General features: G+C 41.8%; 1 long non-coding RNA gene across 2 annotated transcripts; it reads left to right on the plus strand.

Moving 5' to 3' along the window:
• Nucleotides 1-5936: 5936 nt before the first annotated feature.
• On the plus strand, nucleotides 5937-14906 carry LOC149919990 (uncharacterized). Of its 2 annotated transcripts, XR_016460243.1 has the most exons (5): nucleotides 5937-6346; nucleotides 11424-11600; nucleotides 12150-12245; nucleotides 12607-12748; nucleotides 14824-14872. It is a non-coding gene; the product is annotated as an uncharacterized LOC149919990 (long non-coding RNA). The 2 variants fall into 2 exon arrangements; XR_016460310.1 differs by lacking the exon at nucleotides 12607-12748 and having other exon boundaries at nucleotides 14824-14906.
• Nucleotides 14907-15477: the final 571 nt, after the last annotated feature.

Raw genomic sequence — 15477 nt, forward strand, 5'->3', positions numbered from 1 at the left:
AGTTGGCTGAGTGAGCTGAAGTTCCCAGTTAAAAACGTTGATAACACAGAATGGTTTTTGGGGCAGAGTTCCTCTCTTAGACCTGAGTGTTGATTTCTGAGATAAGATTTCTGCCAGATGGTATTTTTAATGGAAGTGAAGCAAGCAACACTTACAAAAAGAAAACAGACCTCTGAAAAGTCAAGTTCCATATCTCTTGATCTTCCTGTAAGGAAGCAGTCTTCAAGGTCATTTGCAGCATTTGCTGCCATTTGACAGAGGGCTGATTCAACACTTTTAGTCCTGGTGAGTCTGTAGCAGCGTTATGAGCAGAATGGAACACATAGCTGGTTAGCAAGGCATAACTCAGAATTGCTCCATGAAAAATGCCCCAGGTCGTCTCTTTGGTGATTTCACTTTAGTTCCCTGCAAGGCCAGTTTATTTACGGGAGCACTCTGGATGCTCTCGGAATCAACTGCGGTGAGCAGTTTCGCCATGCCATGGGTTTCATTCTCCCTTCCTCTGCAGGCAGCAGCAGCGTGCCATGCAAGTTACCTGCTGGCATGCAGATCAGCTGGGTGTATTGGAATAGGTCACCATAGGTGACAGCTGTTTGCACTTACCAAATTATTTGTTAAGGATCAGTAGCTCATTGCAGTCCCACTTTGCTTTGTGCTTCAGTGCATCCACGTTTCTCATCTCCTGGCACTTTGATAACACTGGGAGAGCTGCAAGGCAGTGAACAGGGAGGAGGTGATGGCAAAGGACTGTCCCCAGCAGCACAGTGCACGGCCTTCTCCACACCTTACCTAACAGGGTTGCCAGCCCTGTTTTAATGCTGTGATTTTTGAAAAAATCGTGAATAAGAAGCCAACAGAAGGCTCTGGGAGATGGGATGCATAGTCCGCACAGTAAGTGTGCTAAATCCATCTGCACCTCTCAAAAAAATGCAGATCTGCTCTGTCTGCAGCCATGGAGGATGTCTGCTTTTCAAAAGCTATGAAGATGTCTGCTTTTAGCCCAAAAGTCTCTGGTTTGAAGCCTGCTGTCGGTGTTACTCTCACAAGTAAAGCAGTATGAGGTTTGCTCGCTGCTGAGAAGCAGCAATGCACTTCTCAGCACAGAAGCAGAAGAAATAGCTGGACTGAAATGTCACAGAAAAGCCCCAGACCTGTCAGGCAACCAGTTTCCTAGAATTTTGCGGGTATATCTCTGTCCTGTCACAACGACAAATTTCCTATATAAAAAACCCTCCTCAGCTGCAAAAGCTACCTAGAAGAAGCCATGATGAGTCACATCCCTTCAGCTTCGATGCAGCATTGCCAAATCCAAATGCTAAAAAGTCAGGAGGTTTGAGATAGTGACAGTGATGGACTGAAGAGTCCTTTCTGCCACAAGTCAGGCTTGGTCTGTGGTGCTGTGCAAGAAGATGGGTGCAGCGCTTAGCTTAGAAGAAAGATGCAAAGAAGCTGGACCAGCACTGTGTATCAGGACTTACAATCAGGAGACTCAGGAGGCACAAACACTGCTAAAATATTACTTGAAATGAACATTAATGAAAAAAAAATAGTGAGACGTGCTGAGCTGGAAACATTGCTGTGGCTGTTGGGTTTTAATTAGCCAAAAGCCGTCATTCACACTGTGCTTCTGTGCAGTGATTGTCCTAATATGGTTGGGTCTGATATCTAATGCTGCTGGATTTTCCTTTCTTTATGAGTGCTAAGCACTGAAACATCCCTTATATGTGTTGTCCTGCCTGCTCGAGTGCTGCAGAAGGAGGCTTTTTGTACACTACACTTTGCAGTAAATAATATTGGTTATTGACTAGTGGTACTTACCGTAGCACAGCGACACAAATGGCCCCATCTGGCCATCCAAAGAGCATTCCTTCTGAAATGAAATGTCTGAATGTTTTTCAAGGGGAAAGTAGCACCACCTCACCTGTTTCCTATTGAAGTTTTGAAAGGATGTGTGTGCTGGGCAGTGCAAAGATTGCTGCATGTACTTCCACAGTGTTCTGTGAGCTCCTTATGTGCATTACACACTCAGACACGTGTTGGTGAGAAAACTCAAATGAACTTGTTTTTTTTCTTTTGCCTCTTCAGTAGAGGATGCCCCATTAATATTAACGTACTTCATAATATCTGCTTTCAGGGACAGGAACACTTTTAATCCTTACTTCATGTGAGTGGATACATATTTACTTGCTCAGAGTTAACTGGAATGTTTGTAATCTGAATTATACTGATGCCTTTTTGGGCATCACTGCATGGTCTGTTTTCTTGTCTGGAAGTCTTTATCTTTACTGTCTTATCTGTCTGGTACCTTCTGGAAACAATTTTCTCTTCATACCACTTATAAAATTCTGTGTACAGAACGCTGCAGCTGCAGCTAGGACTGCAGGTTCTGGGCCATTTCTCACATTTGGTAATGAATTTTCTGATTGATTTCTTTTACAGATAGCACTTCATACATGCAAAACAGTGCCTAAGATCTTTTTTATGTATTGCATTTATAAAGCTCTAAGGAGTTGTGTCATAATCTGAGAAGGTGAGTTGTCTTGTACATTTTTGTATTTCAAGGCATTGAGGGAAAAGTCTAAAAAACACAATGACAAAAATAAGTCTGTTAACACAAAAATAAGCAATGTTAGAAAGAACCTAAATATGTTCATGTAGTTAAATCATATTTTGAGTAACCAGACTAAATTGGAATAACTACCATATCTACAGCCAAATAGCTGGATGCTATTAGAAGAATTCTGTCATGGGCATTCACTTATTTAATATCTGCTGTTCTGCAGGTGGTGTGGAGGGCATGAGCAGGGTGGAAGAAATGCCCAGAACCCAGCAGCTGTGGGAAACATCCAGCAGCATCTGTAGGCCACTTCTCTGGAGAGGTTGGAAGAATGTTGTCATGGGTAGTGAGAAAGAAGCTGCAATTCTAAACAGTGTGGGTGATTGCTGTTTACTCAGAGGTGCTGTGGTGCCCCACCCCTGGAGGTGCTCAAGGCCAGGTTGGATGGGGCTCTGGACAACCTGAACTGGTGGGGGGCAGCCCTGCCCATGGCATGGGGTTGGAGCTTGATGGTCTTTAAAGTCCTCTCCAAATCCAAGAGCCCTATGGTGCTGTGAATGGAGTACTATGGGAGGACGAGGTAACATCCTGAATCCCTTAAGGGTCTGTGCTAGCTTCTGTGACGTCTGGCTTGGAAAGTGTGCTGAACATCAAAGAGCTAGATGGTTGTTAAACTAAATTATTCAAGGTAGAAAAAATAAAAATCTGCCTTTCAAAATGTGGAAGAATCTCACACCAAGTGGCACTGCAGTAAAATGGCAACCTCCATTCAGAGCTAACACGTGCAAAATAATGCACATGGGATGAAATCAACCCAACATTGCTGAAGATGAGCTTTAAGTTACCCATTTCTTCTCCAGAAATGGAGCTCCGAGTGGCTGTGAGTAGTTCTAAGAAATGTTGGCTCTGACAGAGCAATGTTCAAAACAGCAAACGGATTGTCAGAAATTACTAGGGAAGACACAGTAAACGAAATAATTATCTTGTTGTGCAGTTACCTCTTGATTACTATGAGCACTTCTGATCTTCCTGTCTGAGAAAAAGTAGAGTTGAGCTGGAAAGGAGCAGAGGAACCTAACAAGGTTTGCTTGGAATGGAATGGCTTCTGGATTTAGACTGATTAAATGGACTCCTCAGAGGGGAAAAGAGGAGGTAGAAAAGCATGAGAGGCATGGAGGACATATGTAGCAGATGACAGTGTTTCTCACAAAACAAGAATGTAGGATCTCATGTGGAACTGACAGGATGCAGTTTAAGTAAAAAACAGTGAACAGCTTTTTCCTCACAGTGAAGGGTCTGGAGCTCAAGTCTTATAAGTGGCTGAAGGAGCTGGGATTGTACAGTCTGAGAAGAGGAAGCTCAGGAGAGAACTTACTGCTCTCTAAAACTGCCTGAAAGGAGGTTGTGGTGAGATGGGTGTTGGCCTCTTCTCCCACATAACGGCAATAAGATGAGAGGGAATGGCCTCAAGTTGTGCCAGGGAGGTTCAGGTTGGATATTAGGAAATACTTCTTCTCAGAAAGAGAGGTGAGAGATTGGAACGGGCTGCCCAGGGAGGTGGTGGAGTTACCTAGAGGTATTCAAGAAATGTGGAGATGTGGCACTGAAGGATGTGGTTAGTGCTCAGTATTGATGGTTGGCGGATGGTTGGACTGGATGACCTTGGAGATCTTTTCCAACCTTGATGATTCTATGATTACACTGGAATCAGCCCCAGAGCATCTTGTGGGTGTCAAGGGCTTGAATGGGCTCAAAACCAGTCATACAAAGTAGTGGGAAAAATAATCACAGAGTTGATGACCCTGCTGCAGGAGTCTCCAGGGTGACAAGCTGCTGGATGTTGGGTGTAAAGGAGGAGAAAAAGCCTGCATGATGACTCCTTTTAAAAATTATTTCCATTAGCATCTGCTACTGGCTCTTGTCAGCAGCAGAATACTGGACCAAATGGACTTTTGATCTGATCTGATCTAATTATTTTGTGTAATGTTTTTATGAGGAGTCAGCCCGGGAGAAAGGCATGTGAAATACACCAGAGACTCACAAGCTCCTGAGGCTTTCTCTTCACTGACATAATTTAGATGTAGTTCGGATATCCTCTCAGAATCTCAAAGGAGAAGGTCCTATTCCAGCCACGTGAAAATGGGAGGGCCCCGAGGGCTGTTGTAACGAACCAAAGAGCGCTGTGCTTTTGGGTGCTGGACTCACTTCCCTGCAGGATGATACATAGGATGAACACTGATACTGCACCTTGTGCATGGTCCCATAGTGCATCTTGTGGGATGGAAGGAATCACTTGGGAAGGGCACACACAGTATACTGAGCAGGTGTGATGCATGGCCTTGTCCTGTAACCTGGCATGTGGTAGTTCTCTGGAGGCCCGGCTCCTCTTTCTGCACTGCACATTGCATTGCACTGGTTGCTTTCTGAGCTTGTGTAGAGCAGCAGGCATGCAGAAGGGAGCAAATATATTGTCCCTGGTTAGGGAGTGCCACTTCCAAACAGTGACAAAATTGCTCTTTAACTAAAAGTGCAACCGTGAGCACTGCATTTTCGGTGCAAGTATAATGTCGAGCTGGAATTAAATTGAATGTCTGTTTCTTTAGGGAGGCTAAATTTAATCAGGTGCTCAAAATCAAATTAAGGTAGAAAGCAGTTTGGAAAAACACAAGAATTATAATCCCACTAACGTCCTGAGGTAATACTGGAAAGAAAAGGGCTTTCATGCAACATGAGGAATAGTGTCTGTAGTGTCTGTAGGAGGCAGCTGCACATAGCTTGCTGTAGTCCCACATACCCTTGAGGGAGACATCACCATGTGCTGCTGGCTTCCCCTTCATTACAGCAATAGCAGCAAGTGTGCTCCAGTCTGACCTGCCAGTGCTTCTCTTGGGCTGTTGTTTTCTAATCTGGCTGTTAAGCTGGAGATATTTTCCCAGCCCAACCTGAATCAGCCCCTGGGATGCTGGCCCATGAATGATGCAGAAGTGTCACTTCTTTAGAAACGTAGGAAAACAGGCACTGCTCACTGCCTGGGAATAGAAAATGGATCCCACGCTGTGCTGCGGCCTTGTTGCATGGAGGGCCTTGGGTATTGACACTGATCACCAAGGGGGAGTAGAGGGGCCGTGTTTAGCCTGGCTGCAAGGAACGAGCCTTCCCCCACTAGTTTCCTTCCTGCAAAAGGGAAGTTTCTGTGGCTCTAAGGTGCTGCCGCTGTCCTCATCCCCAAGGCATTCCCCCCCAACTTGAATTTCTCTCTCTTATTGATGGAGATTTTGGAGACAGTGGCTGAAAGCTGCAGCTGTGGTTCCGTATGAAAGGGAAACACACCTTTTTGATATCACCTGCAATTGCATTCAGCTTGAACCAGCACGATGCCTTGATCTGCTATGACCCATACCCACCAGGAGTTATTAGCTAATTGAATTCAGACGGTAACTCCCTGTTTTCAAACTAAATTAACTTGCTTCAAGGGACCAACTCATGTTTGTATTTCCAAGATAATGGGTTTAGGCTTCAACTGAAACCTTGCCAGATAATGAGGAAAAAATAAATCAATGACCTCATTCTTATCTGGTCTTAACAGGCAGGCTTTCCTTTGCTAAAAGTGACCCTGAAATTGCCTGGATTGATTTGCACACAGGGTGCCAAGTCCTGCTAATCAGAGCCATTCTGTGGAATGCTTTGCTAAAGGAGGAGTGCTAATCCGGACATCAGCAGAGGTGGAAGCATTTTAAACACTGCTTTTCTTCGAGTCAAAGTGAATGCTCTGAGAAATTCAAATGTGTGGTAAGATAAAGAGTTAAAGAGGAAATCGGCCTCCGTGCTAATTAGAGAGGAAAAAAACATTCTCGCACTTGTGTCTGGGACTGAGTGGTCTCCACAGGCAGATGCATCTCTGATTATTTAATTGTCTGCCATTGTTAAATAAGGAATAGTTTTCAGATATTAAAGGGAAAGCAGTACTTGATGTAAAGTAGGGTGGCTGTAGTGGTGGAGATGCTGCTTTTGGTGTCTTGGAAGAAGTAGGCAGCTCTGCAATGTACCCCTCCAGTACCGTGTGCTTCCTTACTCTCTGTATGGACCTCTTAAGTGAAGGCCTAAATCTTCAAGTAATAAGTGTGATTAATAACAATTTAACAAAAAAGCCTATGATACAGTCGGAAGTGAGTCAGTAATAGTCTACTGGTGAAGAATCCATAAAACCTGCTCTTAAAGCCATATAAGAAAATTGAAATTTTATAGTAGCAATAGCAGCAGTACTGGCAGGAACCATTTTGGTCTGTAAGAGATGTGAAGTTTTAGGGAGAAAGATCTTTTATTAAACTATAGATAAAGGTTTTTATAGAAACATTGCTTCATTTAATGTTGAGCTCTATAGGAAAAAAAACTCATACCTTCCTGCCAGAAGATAGCTAAATACATGAATAAAGTCTATGCAGAGAGAGATGTTCTTGCTGCTTTCAGGGGATTGACTAATAAAACTGGAGTTACTTCAGGAAGGGGGTAGCCACATCTGAGCGTAGCAAATTTGTTGATAGTACAAAACTGGGAAGAGTGGTTGATGTACTGGCTAGTTGTGCTGCTGCTCAGAGGGACCTCAACCAGTTGGGGAAGTATTCTGATGGGTGCCTCAAGAAATTCACCAAAGGAAAATGCTGATCTCTGCCTCTGAGGAGGAGCAGGCGCATGTACCAGTACACTGTCTGGAAAACTTTTTTTCCCTTTCTTTGTGAGAATGACCAAGCACTGGCACAGGTTCCCAGAGAGACTGTGGAATCTCCCTCCTTGGAGAGCTTGAGATTTTCAAAATGCAACTGGATGTAGCAGCCCTTCTTGTTGACCCTGCTTTGAGTAGGGGGTTGGACCAGATGACTTCCAGCCTCAACCAATCTGCAATTTTGTGAATCATGAATACATTTTTACGTTTTGGTTAGGACCTTCTAATGAGGAAAGGAGCAAAGAACAGAGCCCTTATGTCCAGTAAAGATAGTTTAAGATAACTCCAAAAAGGATTTCTACTGAGTCACCCTGGGCTCCTTGAAATCCTTAGCTTTTTGCCTCTTTTTCTGAAAACTAAAAGCTTGCAGACAGCCATCTTCCTGGGGACTGGCTCTAATTCTAGATTTATCCTCCTGCTGCCCATGAAAACTATGAAAGATTGCCCATTGGCCATTAGTGGCTGTACTCAGTGTAATCTTAATTCGTGACAGAATTTGTAAATACTGACGCTAGCTTTTTGTATCTTTTAAGATGTTCCAAGAAAGGCAAGAAAAGAGCCTCTCATAATTAGCACTCATTAAGAAAATTCCTTCTTGGATAATGTGAAATTCAGTGATAGTCCATTGGTAGTGCCTCTGTCACCTGCTGTCACTGCTTCCTTGGCACTGGGGGGGAAGCTCAAGCAGACATATGCTAGACCTAGAGGAGAATGGCTGCTTCCTTTATGGAGTGCTGGTGCTCGTGGGGCACAAATGAATGAGAGGGCTGTTCCCCAAACACAGTTGGGACCACTCATCCCAAATGCCTGCAGCCATCCTTTTCCCTGGGCGTAATCTTCTTTGCCTATGTCCCTATCCTGTGTGGTCTGTTGTATGCTCAAGTGGTTCTGGGACTGCAGCTGGCAGAAGCAGTGAGGTGCATGAGTGGATGAATGCTGGGGTTTGTATATCCTGGGGGAATCCTGTGCTTGAGGCACATCCTGATCTGCCCACCAATGCCTGGATGTGCTCAAGGGCTGAACTTTGGGCACCAGAGGAACACTATGGCTAAAAATGCAGGTGCCTACATAGGTTATGAGAGAGACCTTCATTCCCTATTTTGAGGGTTTCTGTACTGGACTACAAGGGTACCTACTACAGGGGTACCTACAAGGGTCAGTAGATAGCTAATTTCCGTCCAATCCCATTGCCTTTTTTTTTTTTTTTCCCTCTAATGGGTAATATCTGCCCTGTTCAATGTGCAGAAATACCTGAGCTAGTAGTGATCATCCATCACATTTGCTGCAGACAGGGAGCAGTCACAGTAGTGTGAGCACCATATTTCACCTAACCTGAATATACCTGCTTAGAAGCCAGGCTTTTAGCTGTAATACTGTTGTGGTTGTATGATTTTTTTTTGAAGTAGAACTGATCTCTCATTGGTATTGTGCAGGTTTGGATGTGCTGTCTCAGCAGTTTCAGCGTTGCGCTTCATTGAACTCTGGCAGCATGGCCAAAAGAATAAGTAAGCGTATCAGGGAGGTGGTTTGATCGAAGCATAACATTAATTCATACTAGCAACATCATGGAATGAAGTAAAATGGACATAACGCTCCCATAAAATAAATTGGATGCAGAAATTAAAAATCATGATGCTAAGGCAGAAGCTGAAAATGTTCTATGTAATAAATTTTCTTTACCAAGTACCTATAGTGGAAGTTTTTCTTTTGAAAAGGACAAATATTTGAAAATGCTATGGTTAAAAAAAAAGTTAAATAAAAACATCACACTCCCTACTTAAGACCTTTTAATCTTTTTTTTTTTTTTTTTTTCCCTCTAGAAATTGAGATTAAAATCAATTTAAGATTAAAAAAAGATGTTTGAAAAACTCTTATAGTCTGTTGTCTGTAAGCAGTTGCTGTAGCTTCGAGATGAAGACTGCTGAAGGCCATTTTGTTGCCAGAACGTGGTAGGAGTGCAAGAACTGAGGCTAGCAAGTTAGGGGAGGAACTGTGAGGAACTGGCTGCTATTTGACTCTAAACCATAAATAGAGAATATTATCAAAGAGTCAAAGCTGCTCTGGTCAGCTGGATAACATCTCCACAGAGAAGCAGAATATTTATCTAACATGTGAACCACAGCCTCAATTCTGATTATTAAGCTTTCATCTTAGTTTTAAGCTGTTTTGTGGAAATCAAACATTTTTTTTTCCTTTCCTGTAAGCAGTTGCCCTGCCCATATAATGCCATCTTTAATGTGACTCACCCAGCAGCCAGAGCATCAATGGCCATCAATTATCAGCAGTTACAGACAGCAGTTTCCCAGGCTCGGGGCAGTTGATGAGTAATTTTTTTTTTTTTTTTATCTGAGGTTTGTTTCTTTCCTATATCAAACTTCTGTGAGCTCAGAGATGTGCACAGTTGGCCCCACACACAGACATACCCAGTCCCTTTCTAATTTTAGGTAATGACACTAAAAATGTAGAATTATCCCAAATGATGAGACCAAATGTCAAAAACAGATTAAAAAGGGAGTTTGGATTTCTATAACTTGAGTTTTTTGTCTGTATCATTTGCAGCTGTGTGAAGCTTTTCACATACTTGAGATACTCATTACTTCTTGCTTTCTCTCTTGGTTGCAGTCTGGTTCCTAAAGAGGTGGGAATTTGCCCGCTATTCTTTCCCTCACAGACAGCATCAAGGAGGTCTTCTACCCACACCATATTTTCTGGAAGATTGTAGTCTTTGAGACTTCCTGCCTGTTGTATTAGAAGAAAACTGGCCAACAGGCTGAACCAAATGACAAGAAGGCAAAAAGAGAGCATTGTTGCATAGCCTTGTTTCCTTAAATGTTTGCGTTTTAGCTTTCACTCTTAAAGTAAGAACTGAAGCTGGTTAAAGGAATGTCTGGAAACAATCTATGGTTTTCTGTTCAAGTAGTCCTTTCAGACTGGGGAACTCCATGGCAGTGGCTGAAGGAGCCAGGCTGCTGTTGTCAAAGTCTTCCCCATGCTTCCCATCTTCTTTTAAATAACCACGTACCTGTAGATGTGATTTTTGGACCAGTGTTTTGGGCACGATGCTAAGACTTTTTATCTGATAATTGCAACCAGCTCTTTGTGCCGTGTAAAGCAGGGAACACAGGAGATGATTACCTATACCGGAATGCTTAACTTTCAGTGATAGGTTAATAGAAAAGCAGAGAGAGACTTGCAGGTTTTTGGATATACACTGGTTTAATGTCCCGTCGAGAAGACATCAAAGCAGCAACCTACAACTTAATGAAGATGGAAAAAACAAATTTAGTGTGCAGTTGCACTCATAATAATGTTTTAATAATGTTGTCCGTGTTTGAAATACTGTAAATGTGAAAATGAATTTGATTGAAAGAGTGCCAGCGTGAAGCAGCGTATCATTTCGGTTTTGTTTTTACTGTACTCCGCATAATCACTGTAATTATGTATATTAGTCTGCTCAGTGTAATGGCACCAGAAGGTAGATAATTCTGTCAGTAACTGTCTGTAATAGTTTATATACATTTTGTACCATCCACAGAAGTGCTTTGGAGATAATTTAATACTGCTGATTTGCCTATAATAGATCAGAAATTATTGCTGGTGTTTTCAGAATATCTGTAAGTGCAACAGGACAAGGGGAAATGGTTTTAAACTGGAAGAGGGTATATTTAGACTAGATATTAGGAAGAAATTCTTTACTGTGAGGGTGGTGAGACACTGGAACAGGTTGCCCAGTGAGGTTGTGAATGCCCCTTCCCTGGAAGCATTCAAGGCCAGGCTGGATGGGGCTTTGAGCAACCTGGTCTAGAGGGAGGTGTCCCTGCCTGTAGCAGGAGGATTGGAACTAATGATCTTACAGGTCCTTTCCAACCCAAACCATTCTATGATTATGTGATTCTATTGGAAAGAGACATCCTCCAGAAAAAAAAAAAAAAACAGATGGCTAATAAAACAATAAGAATTTTGTGTCTGAGAAAATACAAAGCAAAAAAAGGGCTCATACTTTAAGAAATTAGCTAGCTAATAGTGCTAATATCAGTATAACATGGCAAAGAGCTGCAGAAGCCTTTAGATATGTATTTCATTTCAGATTATGCTTAGCACAAATTTCAAATATGCTTAATGCCATTTACTTTCTTTTTTTGACAGAATAAGTTTAGATGGACTAATCTAAAACTGTAATTTTGAAACAATATTAAACAGAAGCTTACTGGTAATAGAGAGAACAAGTGGAGAAGGAAATGAAGGTGGAAAAAGCAGCCATACAGGGTGAGATAGGCACGGAGTGAAACGTTTGGGTAAACTTGGAGATTCAGAGGGAAAGTGGTAAGTAGGAGGTGGTCTTTCAAATAGTTAAATAAAAATCACCATTTCTGAGGAATATCCAAATTGTTAATGGTAATAATACATTAACTGGAGCCCTCAGCCATTTTTGGAGAGGATCTGCACTGTAATGGGGGACATGAGGCCAGGTTGGATGGGGCCCTAAGCAGCTGATCTAGTAAGTGGCAGCCCTGCCCACAACAGAGGGTTGGAGCTTGATGATCTTTAAAGTCCCTTCTAATCCAACCCATTCTATGCTTCTATGATTTGGTCACGTTGCTGAGGCCAGCTCTCCCACACCTTGGGCTGTATGTTGTGGCTGCTCCCAGTCACTCAGTAGCAATGGGTGAGCCTTTCTCAGCACCTAAAAATTGCATGAGGCTTCTTTTCTGCCATGGGTGGATAGATGATAACTCATTTGTCAGAAAAGTTTGGAAACTAGTTACTGAAAGCAAAAGTGGAGGTGTCTAGGGAGATAAGAAGGAGGGGATGGGGTGTAGGACTGTTGTGATTCACTGCTGTATTTTATGCTCGATGTACTCTTCAATTAAGGACTCAATTCCGTGGGAAGGAATACCTGAGTGACACTTCTAGTTAGATGCTTTAAAAACGTCCTCAGTGCTGGGGAAGCAGGAATGCTGTTGCTAGGTAAGTATAATTTCTCTGAAAGTATCTGCTTTTTCTTTACTTCTATTCAGGTTGAATGGATTCACCGTGAAGTACAAATGGCATGAAAAATTTCAATGTCATTTTTAACTTTGCTTCAACAGACATAGTTTGACAGGGTTGATTTAAGATACATGGTCTATGTGGGATACACTGTTATTTATCATATATTGATCTGGCAATAATAACCCATGCTTTTATGAGATTTAACAACTGTAACTCAAATCTTGTTTGGTAAAACTGACCTGCCACTTGCAATTGATCCAAAATGCAGCAGCACACCTTATCACAGATTTGAGTTAGCCTATGCATCCTTCTCTGTTTTCTTTTTTATCCATATCAGTGTAGCTATAACAGGGGACTGGAACTGGTGGTATTAAGAACCCCCTTTGGCCTGTCTGATGCGACTCTACACTCACCTGCCACGTGAGATGCTCTTGCAACAAGTTAGAATTAAACATCTGCTACGGCGACTCTGGCAAAAGGTCATTTATATAAATCTGAAAGTTGGCTAAATTAGTTTTCCAGTCTTTAAAGCAGCCACAGATAAACATATTTTTTTCCCTGAGTGATTTAAAATTATGATTGTTGCTTTATTGATTGATGTGTTTTTCAGTCAAACTCATCCTTACTCTGCTGACTTTGTAGAATATTTAAGCTATTGAAATGTCGTTTTGTCTTTGTTGGTCACCTCCAGCATATTTGTGCTCTTTAGATAAAAGTGTTATTGCTTTGCTGGTTTTTTTTTGGTTTTAATTTTTTCTTTTTTGTAAGAGAAAGGTCACAAAAATTGCATAGCATTGTTTATCAGCACATAGTCCTGAGAAGAATGCTGTTGGAATTTAGAACTTGAATCAAACTCTCTTCTTAATAACCAAGATCAGAAAGTGCACCCAAATGACAAAACATTTGTAAGAAAAGAGAAAATTAATCTGAAAATTCAGAATTAAATCAGACAGTGAGATTTAACTGTAGGTGAGTCATCTAAGGAAAGTAAATGGACCATCATTGTCAGAATGCTAAAGAAGAGAATTTGAGCCCAACAAATTAGTAAGTTGTCTGTAAATTTTGAGTCTAGTCAGAATTCATAAAAATTCATTTTGGTTTTGATTTTTTTTTCCTTTAAAAATCAAACATATATCTAGCAGAGTGATAATTCATTTAATTCAAATCCAAGTTTCAAAGCTACTCTTCAGTAAACAATAAAGTTATTCTTTGCTTGGGCTTGTCCCATCCCAATGGACTATATATGATTGGCTTCATAGAGATTTAAGCGTGTATTTACTATGAGCTTAGACGTAGAATGGCTTAGGATGGAAGACAGCTCAAAGATCATCTAGTCTCTAGGGCAGAGACACTTTCCAGTAGACCACATTGCCCAAAGCTCCATCCAACATTGAGCACCTCCAGGAATGGGGCTTCCACAGCTTCTCTGGGTAATTTGTTCCTGTGTCTCAGCACTCTCTGACTGAAGAATTTCCTCCTAAGATCTAATCTAAATCTCCTCTCTTTTAGTTTAATGCTGTTACTCCTTGTCTTGTCACTACAATTCCAAGTAAAGTGTCCCTCTCAATCTTTCCTATAGGCCCCTTTAGGTAATGGAAGGTCTCTATAAGATCTTCCCAGAGCCTTCTTTTCTACAGGCTGAACAACCCCAACTTCTCTCAGCCCATCTCCATAGGAGATTAGGGTACTTCAGCCTTCTGATTATCCCTGTGGCCCTCCTTTGGGCAATCTCCAACAGGCCCACATCCTTCTTGTGCTGGCAGTTCCAGAGCTGAATGCAGGTATAGTTGCCCTCATGAGAGGGAACTAGAGTTGAGAAAATCATCTCTCTTGACCTTTTAGTTGCACTTTCTTTGATTCAGCCCAGGATACGGTTTGCTTTCTGGACTGCAAGGGCACATTGCTGACTCATATTCAGCTTTTCATCCACAAATACCCCTAAGTCTTTCTCTGCAGGGCTGCTCTCCATCCCCTCATTGCCCAGTCTATATTCATGTTAGGGATTGCCCTGACCCAAGCTTTCAGAACCTTGCCCTTAGTCTTGTTGAAGTTTATGAATTTTGCATGGCCTTGCTTCTCAGACCTGTCAAGGTACCTCTAGATGGCAGCTCTACTTTGTGATTGTGGGGTTTAGGTTTAGTGGTCAGTGGGCAGAAATCCCTTGGGCACTCCTTTTCCAGGATAGGTGACACCTATGTTTGGGTACTCAGATAAGAGCTACAGTTCTCTGCAGCCTTCTGGAATCACTGGCAAGGCTGGGGCTAGCTTTGTTCATATGTAGCTGGTGTTTGAGCAAATTCTTCAGGCACCGCCCATATTATTTCTCTATAAATTTACTAACTGAAGAGTCTTTGTGCCACTTTAGATGGCACATAGTTTGTAAACTTTGCTAGCTGTTGCTCTGCTATAAACTTTGTAGTTTTAAGACTTCTTTGCCCCTGTTTTTAATCTATACTTTCACTTCCAAGGCAATTTTTATCAGCTATATGTATATAACAAAGAAGATGTAATACTGACACGAGTAATGGCTTCACTCTGTGCTGTGCCTCCTTAGGTGAGCATCTCTGAAGGCAGAGAAGGCCAGACCTTAAATGTTACAAGCCACACCACACCAAATAAGTCATATGCTGATTAGGTCATGGACAAACAGTTTTTTGGGTAAGTTTGACACCATGTACCCAAGGAATGATGTTTTGGTTTGTGGTAGAAAAGCGAGTTGGTCTGTTGTTGAATGTTAAATTCTTGCTTATTGAGACTTTGCTTGGAGCTAATCAGCTGAAGATTGAACAATTAGTGAAGAAAATCGTTGTCCTCAATTTATTGACATGTGAGAAACACTGACCTTAAAACTATTGTGTTCCCAACTTTTTACATAGAGAAGTTTGGACAATTGTCTTCCTTTATATTTTAATGAAAAGCACCTGGCCTCCTCCATGTATTCTTCTTGATAGCATGATTTTTTTATGTTATATGTTGTATATCTATCTGTATTGCACCAATGTGTCGTGACTTGCGTATTTTCTTCACCGTAAGTCTTCTATCTGTATCTGCTACATCAGCATGTCCTACGTGGCATCTAAGTGATTTAAACATAAGATCAGGACTGAACTATGCTACTTGCTTTTGGTCATAATGGTAGAACCTAAAAGCCAAGATGCTTTTTCTTAGCTTTAACTAGTTGCTTTCATTTTGCAATGTTTTTTTTTTT

Source organism: Phasianus colchicus, chromosome 1 (assembly GCF_987193195.1).
Source record: "Phasianus colchicus chromosome 1, bPhaCol1.hap1.1, whole genome shotgun sequence".
Classification (NCBI taxonomy): Eukaryota; Metazoa; Chordata; class Aves; order Galliformes; family Phasianidae; genus Phasianus; species Phasianus colchicus.